The sequence below is a fragment of the Amblyomma mixtum genome, chromosome 2 (genome assembly GCF_055824585.1).
Source record: "Amblyomma mixtum isolate Tamu chromosome 2, ASM5582458v1, whole genome shotgun sequence".
Taxonomy (NCBI): domain Eukaryota; kingdom Metazoa; phylum Arthropoda; class Arachnida; order Ixodida; family Ixodidae; genus Amblyomma; species Amblyomma mixtum.
This window is the reverse complement of record NC_143013.1, coordinates 64,637,102-64,651,409: the sequence shown is the minus strand read 5'-3', so window position 1 is coordinate 64,651,409 and position 14,308 is coordinate 64,637,102. Positions and strand designations below refer to the sequence as shown.

The window sequence follows — 14,308 nt, the reverse complement described above, 5'->3', positions numbered from 1 at the left end:
CGACATAAAAGACGGAAGGGCCAAATTGGTTCACCACACTGAGACTTTAATTACCTTAAGGGCTAGAGCCCATGTTAATCAACGTTTTTGATTCCACGGTTACATATAAGTGTCGCCTCTTACCCCTACCTCCGTTACGCCGTGATATCCTTTTATTCAGTAAAAGCGTGGATAGATTTTGGCGCCTAATTTTGGGAAAATTAAGGCAACAAAGGCCAGAAACATTTTCGATTATTTTCGGATGGCTCGGTCCGAAGAAAATGCAGCTGAAAAAAAAAACTTGCCTTAAGCAGGATTCGGAGCACCCCAAGCAAGAACAGAGCGCCTTCATTTCTCTATGTTTGAAACCTTCGGCCCCCGGACATACAGATACTGTTATCTTTAGCTGAATATCCGCTATAACGACCCCGATATTGAAATTACCCTGAACGCAAATCAAGGTTGATAGATTTCTGAAGTTTGTCGTCTTTCAAAGAGTCGCTTACGGTAGAGGCAGTTGATCCTGCACATGCGTTGAGACACACAGGTTAGAGCAAAGGAACTTGTACTCGCACTGCCAACCCCGTGCAAACACGGAAATAGGAACCATCACGACAGGTGGAGGTGTTCGAATCTGGATTTGCCCCCGAAAGGGCGCAGAGCGTTCTACGTAGCCTCCTTCGAGCTCACACTCCTTAGGAAGCCGGGCGGTGGCTCTACAGACGCTTGTACCCAATTTTACCAGTGGGTGCCGGAAGTGGGTTTCGAAACAACCACCGCCCGCAGCCGAAGCGGACGCCCGAACCACAAGGCCACGACGGCTAGAGAGGTTTACTTAAAGCGTGTAAAGTTCAACGTCATTTGATGGCGGACGCTTTAGGATTAACTTGCTTAGAATAAACCGCTGCAATCCAGTGTATTTTTTTAAGAGCGCTAAAGATTGCATCAGCCTAGCTAGTGAAGAGCTCGTGCATCATCGAATGCCATTGATTTGCACACTGAACAACCTCGCGCATCGAAAAACGTCCCGGTTCTGTTTTACCGGAACGAACGCGATAACGTAAAAATCACTCCTCTCGGTTTCTGTGGAGTGCAATGGTGCACTTGATATATAGGACTGGCAATAAAGCCTCAAACCTAGCAGACAGAATAGTGTCGGTAGAGTTAGCAAAGCTAATCACTAACCGCAAAGTAACTTACATAAGCAAGTCTAATACGCATAGGATCGAGCAAGACCGGTGAACAGGAAACCAGATATAGGCAAAATAATTTGCATGCGCTAAAAAACAATTAGGACCATATCATTATCAATATGGATAAGATAGTTAAATTAGCCGAAGAGATCTACACAAATTTATACAGCAGCCAATGTAATCAGGACATAAATGAAATAGGCAGTGTCACACAGCCATGGTACATCCCGCCGGTAACTAAACACGAAGGAAGAAAAGCATCGGGAGCAATTAAAAGGTGGAAAGCAGATAGTGACGATAAGGTAAAGGCAGGTCTGTTGAAGGACGGAGGAGAGATTGTGCTCGCAAAACTAACCATCCTGCATGCGCAATGCTTTACGACGTCGAACATGCCAGAAACTTGATAGAACTCTAACATAATCTTAATCAATAAGAAATGAGACGCCCAGGGCGGGAAAACTGGACACCGATCAGCTGACTTTCCGTTGCTCATAAGGTATTGACTGAGGTAATCGCTAATAGAGTCAGGACAACCTTAGACTTCACTCAACCAAATGACTTTGCCGGCTTTCGTAAAGAACACTCGATAACAGACCAAGCTCACACTATCACTCAGATGACAGCGAAATGGGCAGAATATAACCAACCCCTACAAATAGCCTTCAAAGGTTTCGAGAAAGCATGTGCTCAGTCGTAGCCTCAGCTGTCGTGCAGGCATTGCGGAATGAGGGTGCAGAAGAGCCTTATGCAAAAGTTCTGGAAGATACCCAGCTGCGCAGCTACCATACTCCTCCATAAAGTGAGCAGTAAAATTCCAACAAAGAAGGGTATCAGGCAGGAGAACTCATCTCGCCAGTGCAGTTCACTGGCTGTTTACAGGAGGCATTCAGAGGACTTGACTAGAAAACAGTTGTGGACAAGCAAATATGGATACCTTAGTAGTCTGCGGTTCACTGATGACATTTCCTTGCTAACTCACTGTGGAGATGAACTGCAAAGCATGATCAATGAGTTAGACAGGCAGAACAGGATAGTGGGTGTATAAATTAATCCACAGAAGCCCTAAGTAATGTTCAACAGTGTTAAAGTACAAAAGCCCAAAGTAATATTCAAAAGTCTCGGAAGGGAGGAGCACTTTGCCATTGGTAGCGAGGCGCTGGAAGTGGTAAGGGAATACGTCTACTCAGTGCAATTAGTGACCGCAGGTCCGAATCACCAGATCGAAATTACGAGAATGACAATAAGGAGGAGCGCATTTGCGAGGTTCTGTCATAACATAAATGGCAGTTTGCCAATATCCGTCAAGAGAAAAGTCTATAACAGCAGTATGTTACCGGTACTCACCTATGGGGCAGAATGCGGAGGACGCCTAAGAGGGTTGAACTTGAATTGGGGACTACGCAGCGGGCTTTGGAAAGGAAAATTATAGATGCAACGTTGAGAGACAGAAAGAGGGCAGAGTCATGAATCAAATGCAGATTAATTGCATCCTAGTCGAAATCAAGAAGAAGAAATGTGCTTGAACAGGGCATTTAATGCGAAGGCAAGATAACCAAGGGGTTCTTAAGAATAATAGAATGGATTCCAAGAGACAACAAAACGATAGGTGCGAGGATGAGATTAGGAAGTTTGCGCGGATAGGGTGGCCGCTGCTGGCAGAGGATAAGTTAATTGGAGAGATATGGGAGAGACCTTTGCCCTGCAGTGGGCGTAGTCAGGCTGATGAAGGTGATGACGAAAGTTGGTGAAGTGAAGATGTGAACGACTTCTAGAAACATTTTCAAACAAATTTTAAATTCGTGTTTGGACTTTCGTTTTATATCGGGCCGGAGAATGCGAGCTTTTCCATTCTTTTAAAAACGGCCAACAATCGAAACAAGACAGCTGTCGCACTGGGCTATCGAATTTTGCAGATGTCCGCAGGGAGGTATCAAATAGAAAGCGCTGAATTTTGTAAGGCTCAGTACTACTTTGCGTACAGAGTTAAGCTTCCGGATGAAGGCAATGGAATGGCTAAAATGCGTACAGAAAGCACGCAACTTTTTCTCTGGCGTCTTATTCAACTGCTGGCTTCCTCACAGAAACACGTGATCAGGGCCTTAGGAGGTGTACGCTGTGCGGACTTGACAGACGTGCCGCCTACCGATTAGTCGCCAACACGTGCAATATATGCATAGACCGCGCGTATATATATCTTTACAGTTTTTCTGCGGAACATGAAAGAGTTTTCTCTTCGGGTGCTTTGTTTTTGTGCAACAGCATTTATGTTCTCGTCTCACAAAAAAATTCAGCCTTCAATGCCACAAAATTCTACGATTGGTCGGAAGAGTTCGCGAAAACACTTGTTGGGGCCACATCATCTCGATTAGAGGCACAACCCGCCTCAGTGGGCAACTTGTGTGTGCCATCGAGGTCCATACCTTTAGCACTTAAATGTCACACGAGGAGCGTGCTTGGAACACTTGGCTTCCTGGAGTGCGGGCTCCGTGAATAGCATGAAAGCAGCAGAGGCGAAAAGTTAGAAATGCAGGCCATCGCATTTCGCTCAATCTAATGATGCGGATGGTAGTGATCATCCTGCGGCTTGCCCCTTGCAGTCTACTTGCGACGCCGAGAGAGGCGAGAAATGTGAATATACTTTATTCAACATTTTAGAATGCCGTTAGTGGTTCGAATTTCATGACTTTTTTATTCCTAGAAGCTATGAAACTCAACTCCCTGTTAGGTGCGGCTACTTTCTGGACATTATTAGATGAGCGCGCCGGAGAAATTACAATTCAGTGATTTAGACATATTTTTACGCCTTGTGGTCATCACGGAATATTGCCCGTATGATAACAAACTTCTATCTATGCACTGCCAAGCCCACTATAAATTTTGGAACTGTTGGTACCACTAGTAGATTTGCGCCCATTAGTAAAATTAGCAACGTAAATAGCGGAAAAGTGACTATTTTTTGTATAAATTTATATTTAGACTCCAAATATTACTCGTATGTCTAAAACGGCGCACGCTAGAATTGCACATTGCTCATTGCATGAAATTCGAACGAATGCGCTCGAGACGATATAACGGTGCTGTTAATCCTTGAGCCTGCAGTATCCGCACTCGGCGGATATTAACGAGTTTTGCGAAGCACTAGTACAATTAGTTTTCTAAAGATATCTAACATATTTAGACGCACTGGTGATATATGCAATGCACATGGAATGGATCTCCCTTCCAGGCCGGGTCGCATGAATCTTTCTGGTACGTCAAATGGACGTTCGTCCTTTACTGCCATATTTATCGCCTACTATACGTCCTTAGTTTCTTAAAGAAAAGATCCAAACGAAAGTGAGTAACGTTTGCGCGAGTGCCTCAAAGGGTGTTAGCATTGTGCATGGCATCTTTTGTGAACCTACATCTCCCACAAGTAACCTAATCGCAGGTTCATATTTCGTGTTTGTAATGAACTATGACGATCAGGCAATTTTATGCAACCGTGCGCCAGTGCTTTCTTCATGAATTTGAAAAAAAGCACCCAAACAAGGCACTACTGCAACGTTGAGATAAACAACGAACTGCTGCCACTGTTTGCGTGGAGAATATGGGCAACCGGAAAGTGGCGTATTCATTTTTGCAGCACATTATCCACTGATGCGTGTCCTCTTACCAGTGTCCTGGAAGCTGCGATGACAATAGTGCTTTCCTTTCCCTTATATATGGCAGGAATACAATGAGAGAAAAAGTAAAGCATGAAGGTTTTATTTCTGGTGGCCTCGTATAATACGTTAAACATACTTAAAACTGATTGCGTATGTTGGAGAAAGTGGTGCATATATTGTCCTTCGGCCATTTTATTGGGTAGCAAGCAACCGCCACAACGGCTAAAATGTATCATCACAAGCGATCGCTGCATTCGGGCTTTGGTTTATGCACCTGGAAATAAAAAAGAACATATATACGTTATGATAGGTACAGGCACAAATCAAGTGTAAGAAAAAACTTGGATTAAAACTACAATAGCTTTCAACACCGAAGGGAAAACCCACTATTTACGATGGCTGTTGAAGGGAGAAAAAATTGTTAGAAAAACTGCAGACGCCCTAGGAATGGCAGCGAACATACAAAAGGCTTTCTATCTTAATCAAATAGAAAATTTGAAAGGACATAACGACAGTTAAAACAGAGGTAAAAAATAAAATGACGCCAAAGGAATGTTAACGCTATATACACTGGAAAAAATTTTTACGCTTGTGCCCTTTTGCGCACTGTACGAATAAAACCCATCGAAAACGCATAAAATAATCCTTAGATGCAATGACCTCCGTATGTAGCCCGAAGACACATCGAATCAATTTTTCACAAAGAATAATTATTACAAAACTTTCCGCTCCTCACAAGCATTTTAAGCTCACGTAAAAGCCTCGTTCGACATTCAAATATTGTGTCTCTAACCAAGAGGTTTTCAATCAGTTAAAGGTGACCTTGAAAGGCGATGAAGATGCTCCTACAACAGCAGCAGTTCAATATCGTATCAATGACTTTCAATCGAACGGATCACGTCATTCCTTCGCAAATATTCACATATACACATTCCAGCGTTCACAAATATAATTTGATGAATGAATTCAGCCGCATGAGCTATATCTATCCCAATATGGGGTTTGGATCTAACACTAGAGATCCTAGTTTCAAAGTAGGCGATAAATATAAATTTCCATGCTCTACCAACGAAAGTGAGAAGTGGTATCTCTCGAATAAGAGGTTGTGATTTCTCGAACGGATTTTCCGCGGTAGACATCATCCTTTCCTCCCATCACCCCCCACCCTCCCCCCGAAAAAAATGAAAGGTAAAAATGGAGCAATGCTTTTCAAACGACAATATTCCGCAAGTCGGCACATTTCTGTGTTTACGGACGCTCTAGCCTGTAAAAGAAACACCTTGATTCGGCCCCACCAATTGGAAAATCAGCAGCGGCTTTCTGGATCTTAGCAATCATCTCTTTTTTTCTTGGCATGTGTGGCGATTAGGGTAGCAGCTATCACTGTTCGCAGAACGATTACAAACTAAATTACGCCATGGCATTCCGAATGCGATATTATTTCCGTTTATTTGAAGCCTTTTCGTTAGTCTTCAAGTTTCCGTCCTATAAGTGAGTACTGGAAGAGACAACTGTTGTTTGTATACTTGCTACTTCATCGGCACCAGTAAGCCGCTAGTAATGACTTGAGAATGCCCGCCAGTCTTCCTGCACTTCATTCTTATTCTTTTAGTTACTTCATTCTTCTAGCCCTGGACGCCGGTTACTAGCTGCCCTGAGGTTCAGATATTACGCCTGTGCTAACGATATAAAAACATATCTGGCTATTTAAATCTCATTACATTGACAAGCAATTACCCAGTCAACCACATAAAAGAAAAAATCTAAGAAATTCCAGAGATTAAGCACATTTCGCTCCTTTACGGACAACCAGGGTAGTCTTATTCCCGATGTTCTGGCAAACCGGCTCAATTTATTTTTTGGCATTGTTCTTTTGACAAAAATTCTTTCCGTCCCACTTTCCACATTTTCGCAGTCCTATACCTGTCATGCAGCCAACTGAAATTTTGCCTGAAAGCGCCTTTAAGTGGTACAATGTGCAGTTCATGAAGAGTGCTAAAAACTTGGTAACTCTTATCGTGAGCAACCAGTGTCGTCAGTCAATTACTGACAGGTGTCCTCCATCTCCAGTTTTATTGAAAAATCACGAGAGCAGTTTTTGTGTTTAAAAAGTGGAGACTCCCATTTACCGCCCTATCTCTCGAACAAATATTAGAAAGGTTTTAGAACAATTTATATACTTAAAATAATATGATGATTATAATGGTCGCGCGTCTGTAAAGCCGCACTGTTTCTGAAGGAATTTTTTTTTCAGGAACTCAATTTTTGCAATTCGTACTGACGTTCGTTCTCAACTGCACGAAATCGAAGACACTCATGCAGCATTTATTGATCGCAAAAAACATTCCATAAAGTAACTCATAGTCACTTGCTCCAAAACGTACAGCCCTCGAATTAAATCCACTATTTAACACGAGAATTTCTTGGTTGTACATTTCTCAGCCAGTTGAAATACACTGTGGAAAAGGATATTCAAGAAGCCCTCGATAAGTTAACTTTAAGATCTTATAAGTGGTGAGAGGTTGCGTTTTCGGCTCTGGTCATCAGCATCGGGCCTCACCCCAAGCCTGGTTATTGGGTTTCATCAACGCTGTGATTTTCTTTCATCTATGCAGAGAATTGCGTGACACAGAGATTCGAACTGAAGTCGTCTTGATGCCAGGCAGATGTGTTGCCTCTAAATCATCTATGCATCCATTTCCAGTGAAATCCTTTTTAATTTTTTTTTCTTTTATGTGGCCCGGGTGTGAAGCCACTACTTTGTCAATACAGAACTTTCTAAATATCGCAATTTCTCGCCATCTATCGAAAACTCGTGGAACTACTATACTATATTAAAGTTTGTTTTTATGTTCAAGTTCGTTTTCATCCCTGTAGTTGCACTTTGCAATTCTTTCTCTTTGGTCATCCGCTGGTATTTTCCGCCTTATTCACTTAGCTCTACGATGTCAGAAGCAAGGTGAACGTTGAAAATGCGTTCGCGTTTGGCTGACTTGCACTACTTTGTACCGTCAACTACGTTTTGCCCTCGTATACTCACATCGATAACGCGCAGCACAAGGAGGTCTTCTACATCTGCTTGAGGTCCTAACACAGCGCTGACCACGGCGACAGAACTGGTTCTGAAAGAAAAAGGGTGGTGCTGACGAATGCGTACGTGCACGAAAAAAGCACACACACACACACACACACACACATATATATATATATATATATATATATATATATATATATATATTGCGAGAGCATGAAGTGCTTGACTGCTTACAAGAATATATAGAGAAGTATACGCTTCGTTAAAGGAAACATATTTATTCGACTCGACGTTTCGATCGGAAGACCGATCTGAACGTCGAGTCGAATAAATATGTTTCCTTTAACGAAGCGTATACTTCGCTATATATATATATATATATATACCAGGTGTCCCAGCTAAATGTAACCAAGCTTTTAAAAAACACGGGGTGTCCTAGCCGTCTGAAACCAAATGAGGGTTGTTTAGAGTCGCGTGACCTAGTCTGCAGTATTTTTTTCGTTCTTCAAGGTTGATTAATTAGTTAAGTTTAATTAACAAACTTTTTAATTATTAACTTGAGGAACAAAGTGTCAATAGAAAAGTTGTACATCGCTTTGGGAAACAGCTTACTGAGACATTTGCAGCCAATTAATATTTACGTAAAGTAGTTTTTTTACCGGCCTTTAACCATAACCCGCACAATAAGAAAAAGCTTCCACATGACAACTCTGCCACTTCAACGTCCCAAGACGCGCCTTAAAGAATAAAATCCATTTTTTCTGAAGTCCTCTCCTCGATGAGACTTTGGGTGCACACTGGGGCAGAGAAGTGAGCGAGCAGCTGGTCACGTGACAACTTTCTTTTAAGGTCAATAAATGAAGCTACGTAAATCGTAACTTGACGGAAACAGCACTACTAACGGTTTTTCGAGGTGATCTAAAACTTTCGCATTGACACTTTCTCCATGAAGTTAATAATTAAAAAGATAGCTAATTAAACTTAACTAATTAATTAACTGTGAAGAGCGAAAAAATACTCAAGACTAGGCCACGCGACTATGAACAACCCTGAGTTGGTTTCACTGGACTAGGACACTTCGCCTTTTTTAAAAGTTTGGTTACATTTAGCTGGGACACCCGGTATATATATATACTTGTGAAAAAAGTGGTATTGTCAAGCACAACCTCGCACTGACTGGGGCCCCAACGTTGTGAAGTAATGCCATTTCTCAAGACAGTTGTGCTATGTTAAAACTCAAGCTGGAGAAAACCTGCAGCTTCACTGCTACCAGTGCCTGTCTCGACTATAGGTGGATCCTTAGTCAGAAGTTTACAGACGAGGGATTTCCTTTTAAGCCGTCTGGTGGGTCTCCTGTAGCATCTGTAGATGTGGTACCCATTGGAGGGTGCGGGAACAGAAATGGTATTCCCTTGAGGCGATTTAGAACACTCTGAACATGTTAGGAGCCCCACGGTGTGGCTCGGAAGCAAGCCCCTTGCGTTACAATCTTTCGACAAAGAATTTATATACTGTTCGCAAAGGCGGCCTGGTTTCATAGTTTCGATGTGAACGTTATAAGAAAATTTTTTCGATATTTCCTTTCGGAACCATACTGACTTGATTTCCAGTAGCTTTAACTTTATTTATGTACTGCTTTATTATTTCTTATCCCTGAGAATGATCCTCCGAGTACTCTTAAAAAGCAGATGACAGATTTTTGCCTCTTCACCATTTTGTAAGCATTTCATAAGATATCCTCACGAGCCACACTTGATATATCTTTTGAGAAAATTTTTCTTTTTTTACGATCTCGAGACTAAAGCGATTTATTTCTCAATGCCGCCACACTACTGGTGTTTGAAGAGCGCACAAAAATTCAGCTCAAGTATAGGTATTATTTGCAGTTCTTGTTATATGTACCGCCATACACAATACAACTAATAGAAGATACCCAATAGGACATCACAACTAAACATTCAGCTGTTTATTGCGAGTAGATCCGCATAATGACTAAGTCAAGGAGACTTCCCAATATTTCTAAGAAGATGGCATCCCATGCTTAGCTATTAGGACACGCCTTTCAACATTGCCTGAGCTCGAATGCACCGGGGCATTTTCTACGACTTTATACGGAGCTGTATCTATCATATATAAGTTTTTAACACCACATCGGTTGGTACGAAAGCCAAAGTGGCCTTTGAACAAGCGGAATTTTGTAATCGTGGTGCTAAGTCACTGACATAGCTTAATAATATCGATTTCTACAAGTATGTCACCTGAGCGGCACCTGAAGTAGCACCAGATAACTCTGTTTTGCGTCTTATCGCTCGTAACCTCTGTCCTTCTACGGCAGGCGAGCCGGTTAATTGGGTGCTACTCTAAGGAACTAAATGGTTGCACAAGTGTACAAGACACAGCGTAAAGCCTGAAGCGCATACGCTGCAGCATTTTCTGGTGGTATTTTTTCTTCAGCATTTTTGGCATATACGTAGCAATGTATTTTTTGCATGCACTAATGTCGTGTATTTCTTTTCCCATACTTACGCCGCAACGGCGTCGAGAACCACCGCCGACTTGCAGAGGCCGGATTCCTCGCAGGAGCTTCCCTAGTGCAGGCAATCTTCTTTCTGTCAACTCTTCAGCCTCCAGCAGGACCACTGTGGATAGGCAACTCTTTTATAATCATATCTTCAAGCAACGCAAATAAATCTAACCCTGCACTGAGAATCAGTAAACTGTCTTTGTTCGACAGGCATATCTGCTGATAACAAGAGCCAGAGAATAATTTTTCTTCATATTCGAAGCGAAACACGCACTGGGGCCGGTAAGGTTTAATAATTAAATAAAATATCATGGTATTAAATTCAGTGGTATTATACAAACTTCTTCTAGCCGATATTGTTTTAATGACGCAGATTTCTTTACCTTTAGGCAACGGGAAATTTCGCCGCCGGTAATCGAGAACTCCTTACAAGAAAATATTTTTAAAAATTGCAAGCTTCTTTCGAACGAATGCCGCATTATAATTACAGCGGTTTCTACACATTTTTTGCTATGCAAATTCTAGAAAAATGGCGACACCAAAAAGCCTCGCGAACAGAATGGATGACAGCAGTTCTGCTGCTGTGGTAAATGGTATCGCAAAAAAAGGCCAGCGTAACAGAACTAAACATCTGATAGCTTACATAGGCAAAACACTCTCGACTTACCTGTGGACAGCAGAAACACTGCAAGGATGATCGCGAAGTGCTTCATAGCTGTCACTGGATGGGAATGCAAACTTGCGATGTGCCACAGTCCTTTTATTTCACGCACCGGATGTTGGGGCGGCGCTTCCGATGTCCGCTCGAGAACCTGTGCACCGCTGCAGAGATATGAAGGAAGGTATAAAGTTTCATGTCCGGGAAAGCCTACATACGTTTGCCTTACACCAATGCAACACGGTAGGAAGGCAGCTCCGTACGACTACATGGAAACTGGAAGTAGTCCGTTACTAGGCAAGTTGTGTACATGTAGATGTCGGCTGTATAACAGGACGGTGAACCACTCCCTGGGGGTGTGAAAGTTTGCTTCAGGAACCATGTCGGACGCTGATGAAGGAAGACTGTTTACAGCAGCTTCTTTGCCCCGGATATTGTACCGTATTTCCAACGCCACGTGCATGGGCGCCGCTTTAAGTATCTTCAGGATGTCGCGGTCGACTTGTAGCATATTCTATCTCCTTTTCCAGCTGCTTTTTTTTTCAGATAAAGACACTCTTGTCTGTTTTTATAACAGTGAAGTCAGCAGTAGCGACCCATTCCGGTGGCTCATGTATCCCGTCGTGCCTTCCATGCGCAGAGACGGCGAGGTTTTTGCACGAGGTTCTTCATTTCATAGTTTCGTGCCGCCAGCACCCTCAGTTGAAAATGTCAAAAATGTGGTGACTAAATGTTCTTAGTTCTCGGAATATCAAGCAGTGCAGCAACATCTGAAGTAATACACCTCCGTCATCATCGTGGGCTGCTGCCAACGCACAATCGTTATTTTCTCTCAACCAGAGCTTAATGCCATAGGCTGGCCAACAATGCAGTTTGTTTGGCACCCATCAATCGTGTGAGTATTTTGGGACACAAAAGACCCAGGAGCAGAATTGCACGAGGTCTAAAACTTAAACAGCTTAAGCATTAGAAGTCATGTTAAACAAAGCCTCTTAATTCATGGTTGAATATCACTATGTCCTTTTACCTTCACCTCCAGTACGGCGTGGCACTGTTTTACTCAGTGTAAACCCGGACGCCCACATATTACGCATGTGAATGTTTTTAACACCTACTTTCGGAAAAATCTTGCGAACAACGGCTAGGAACTTTAGCGATGGTTTTCGAAATCCTAAAAAAATTCTAGGGAAAAAAACAAACTTCTGCCTTAATCGGGATTCGGACGGTGGCCGCAGCTGGCACAGAACATTGTTAGTTGGAGAAAAATGGGAGACACTTTTTCCCTGCAGTGGTCGTTGCCAGGCTAAGGTCATCATGAATGTGGATAAAAGTGAGAATCAGACTTCTAGCAAAATTTTCTATCTCGGATGATTGTTTGGACTAGCGTTTAATATTGGGTCTAGGCAATAAGAGAGCTTCCATTCTTTAAAACACATGCAACAATCGGTACAAGACAGTTGCCGCACTAACTTTTTGCGTTTTGCAGACGTCCGCAGGGGGGGTATGGAATAGAAAGCGCTGAAATTTTAGGAATGCTCAGTACTACTCTGCGTACAAAGTTAAGCTTCGAGTTCAGGCAATGAAACGGCTAAAATGCTTACGAAAAGCATAGAACATTGTCTCGGGCGTCTAAATCAGTTGCTGTCTTCCTGACAGAAACATGTGATCAGTGCCTTAGGAGGTACACACGGTACGGACTTGAGAAATCTGCACCCTACCGATTACTCACCAACACGAGTATTCTATACACACTGCGCGCGCGTATATTTTTTCATTGTTTTTCTGCGTAACATGAGAGAGCTTTTATCCTCGGGTGCTTTTTTTTTTAATCCAATAGCTTATAAGTTGTTTTACTAAAAACTACCGGCTTCTGTGCCACGAAATTCTATGATTGGTCGGAAGAGGTCGCGAGAACAATTGTTGGGGCCACATGATTTCAATTAGAGGCACAACCTGCCACGGCGGGCAGGTTGTGGGAGTCATCGAGCTCCATACCTCTGGCGCTGAGATAGCAGAGCATTAGCGAGCTTGGAACAACTCGCAACAGAAGTGAAAAGTTACACATGCAGGCGCCATCACATTTCGCTCCATGTAATGATGAGGATGATAGTGATGATCTTGCGCCTTGCCCCTTTCAGTCCACTGCCAACGCCGAGAAAGGCGAATATTATGAATATTCTTTATTTTCCATTTTTGAATGCCGTTATTGGGTCTAATTTGATGAGTCTGTTACACCTACAAGCTACGAAACTGCGAATGTTTCTGGTAAGGCTAGTTTCTGTACATTATTAGGCGAGGGAGCCGGAGTAATCACAATTGTGTGAATTTAGAGATATCTCTTAAGCCCTCCGGTCATTACAGAATAGTGTCCGTAGGATAATAAACTTCTATTTAGCCAATGTCAAGCTCACTATAAATTTTGGAATCGCTTGTTGCACCACTACATTTTCGCCGAGTAACAGAAGTGGTAGCGTAAATAGCGAAAATTGACTATTCTTGTATTAATAGTATTTTAACTCCAAATATTAGTTGTATATGTCTTAAAAGCCGTACGCAAAAGACCGCATTGCTGATTGGATCGAATTCGAACGCGTGCACTCGAGACGATATCATGGCGCAGATACCTCTGGAGCCTGCAGTCTCTGCACTCTGTGGATACGCACTAGTTTTACAAAGCAACAGTACAATCCATTATCTGATAAGATCTACCATATTCAGACTCATCGGTGGTGCGGATCCAGTGGATGTCACGTCTAGGCTGGGCCGTAGGGACCTGTCTGTTACCTCAAATGGATATTCGTGGTTTGCTGCCATATTCATCGCCTACTACGTGCCCTTAGTTTGGTACGGCAAAGATGCATAAGAAAGTGTACGCCGAGATACGTTTACAAGGGCGGTGAAAATGGGTGCTGTAGACTTTTCAAGGCGTTAGCAGTGCAAACTGCCTTTTCATGGTGTTCCTGCGGGAACGATCCGCCCATTTCTGTTTTGCGCTGTAAAGAGAACTAGAATTCATCGGACCCAAGGGCTGACAAGGTTTTTTTTCTTTCTTTCAAAAACTAACGTGAGGTCGTATTCTCCGCCTCCACTAACTTGCCCTTGGTGGTTACCACGAAACCACAGTATTTAAAGATAAAATAATAGATGTCACTCAGTTGCCTATAGCTTACTCACTTGGCTGAGAAAAATACTCACGTCCACCGCGTCTTGCAGTTTGTTTCTGAATATACTTTCTATTTTTGACACAACTATTTCTTAGCAGTTTTTGGGAGT

General features: G+C 42.6%; 1 long non-coding RNA gene across 1 annotated transcript; it reads right to left on the bottom strand.

The window, feature by feature from the left end:
- Positions 1-4,898: 4,898 nt before the first annotated feature.
- On the bottom strand, positions 4,899-11,211 carry LOC149359571 (uncharacterized). The gene is made up of 4 exons (XR_016288287.1): positions 11,045-11,211; positions 10,380-10,492; positions 7,860-7,941; positions 4,899-5,093 (listed from the first exon to the last, which is right to left on the bottom strand). It is a non-coding gene; the product is annotated as an uncharacterized LOC149359571 (long non-coding RNA).
- Positions 11,212-14,308: the final 3,097 nt, after the last annotated feature.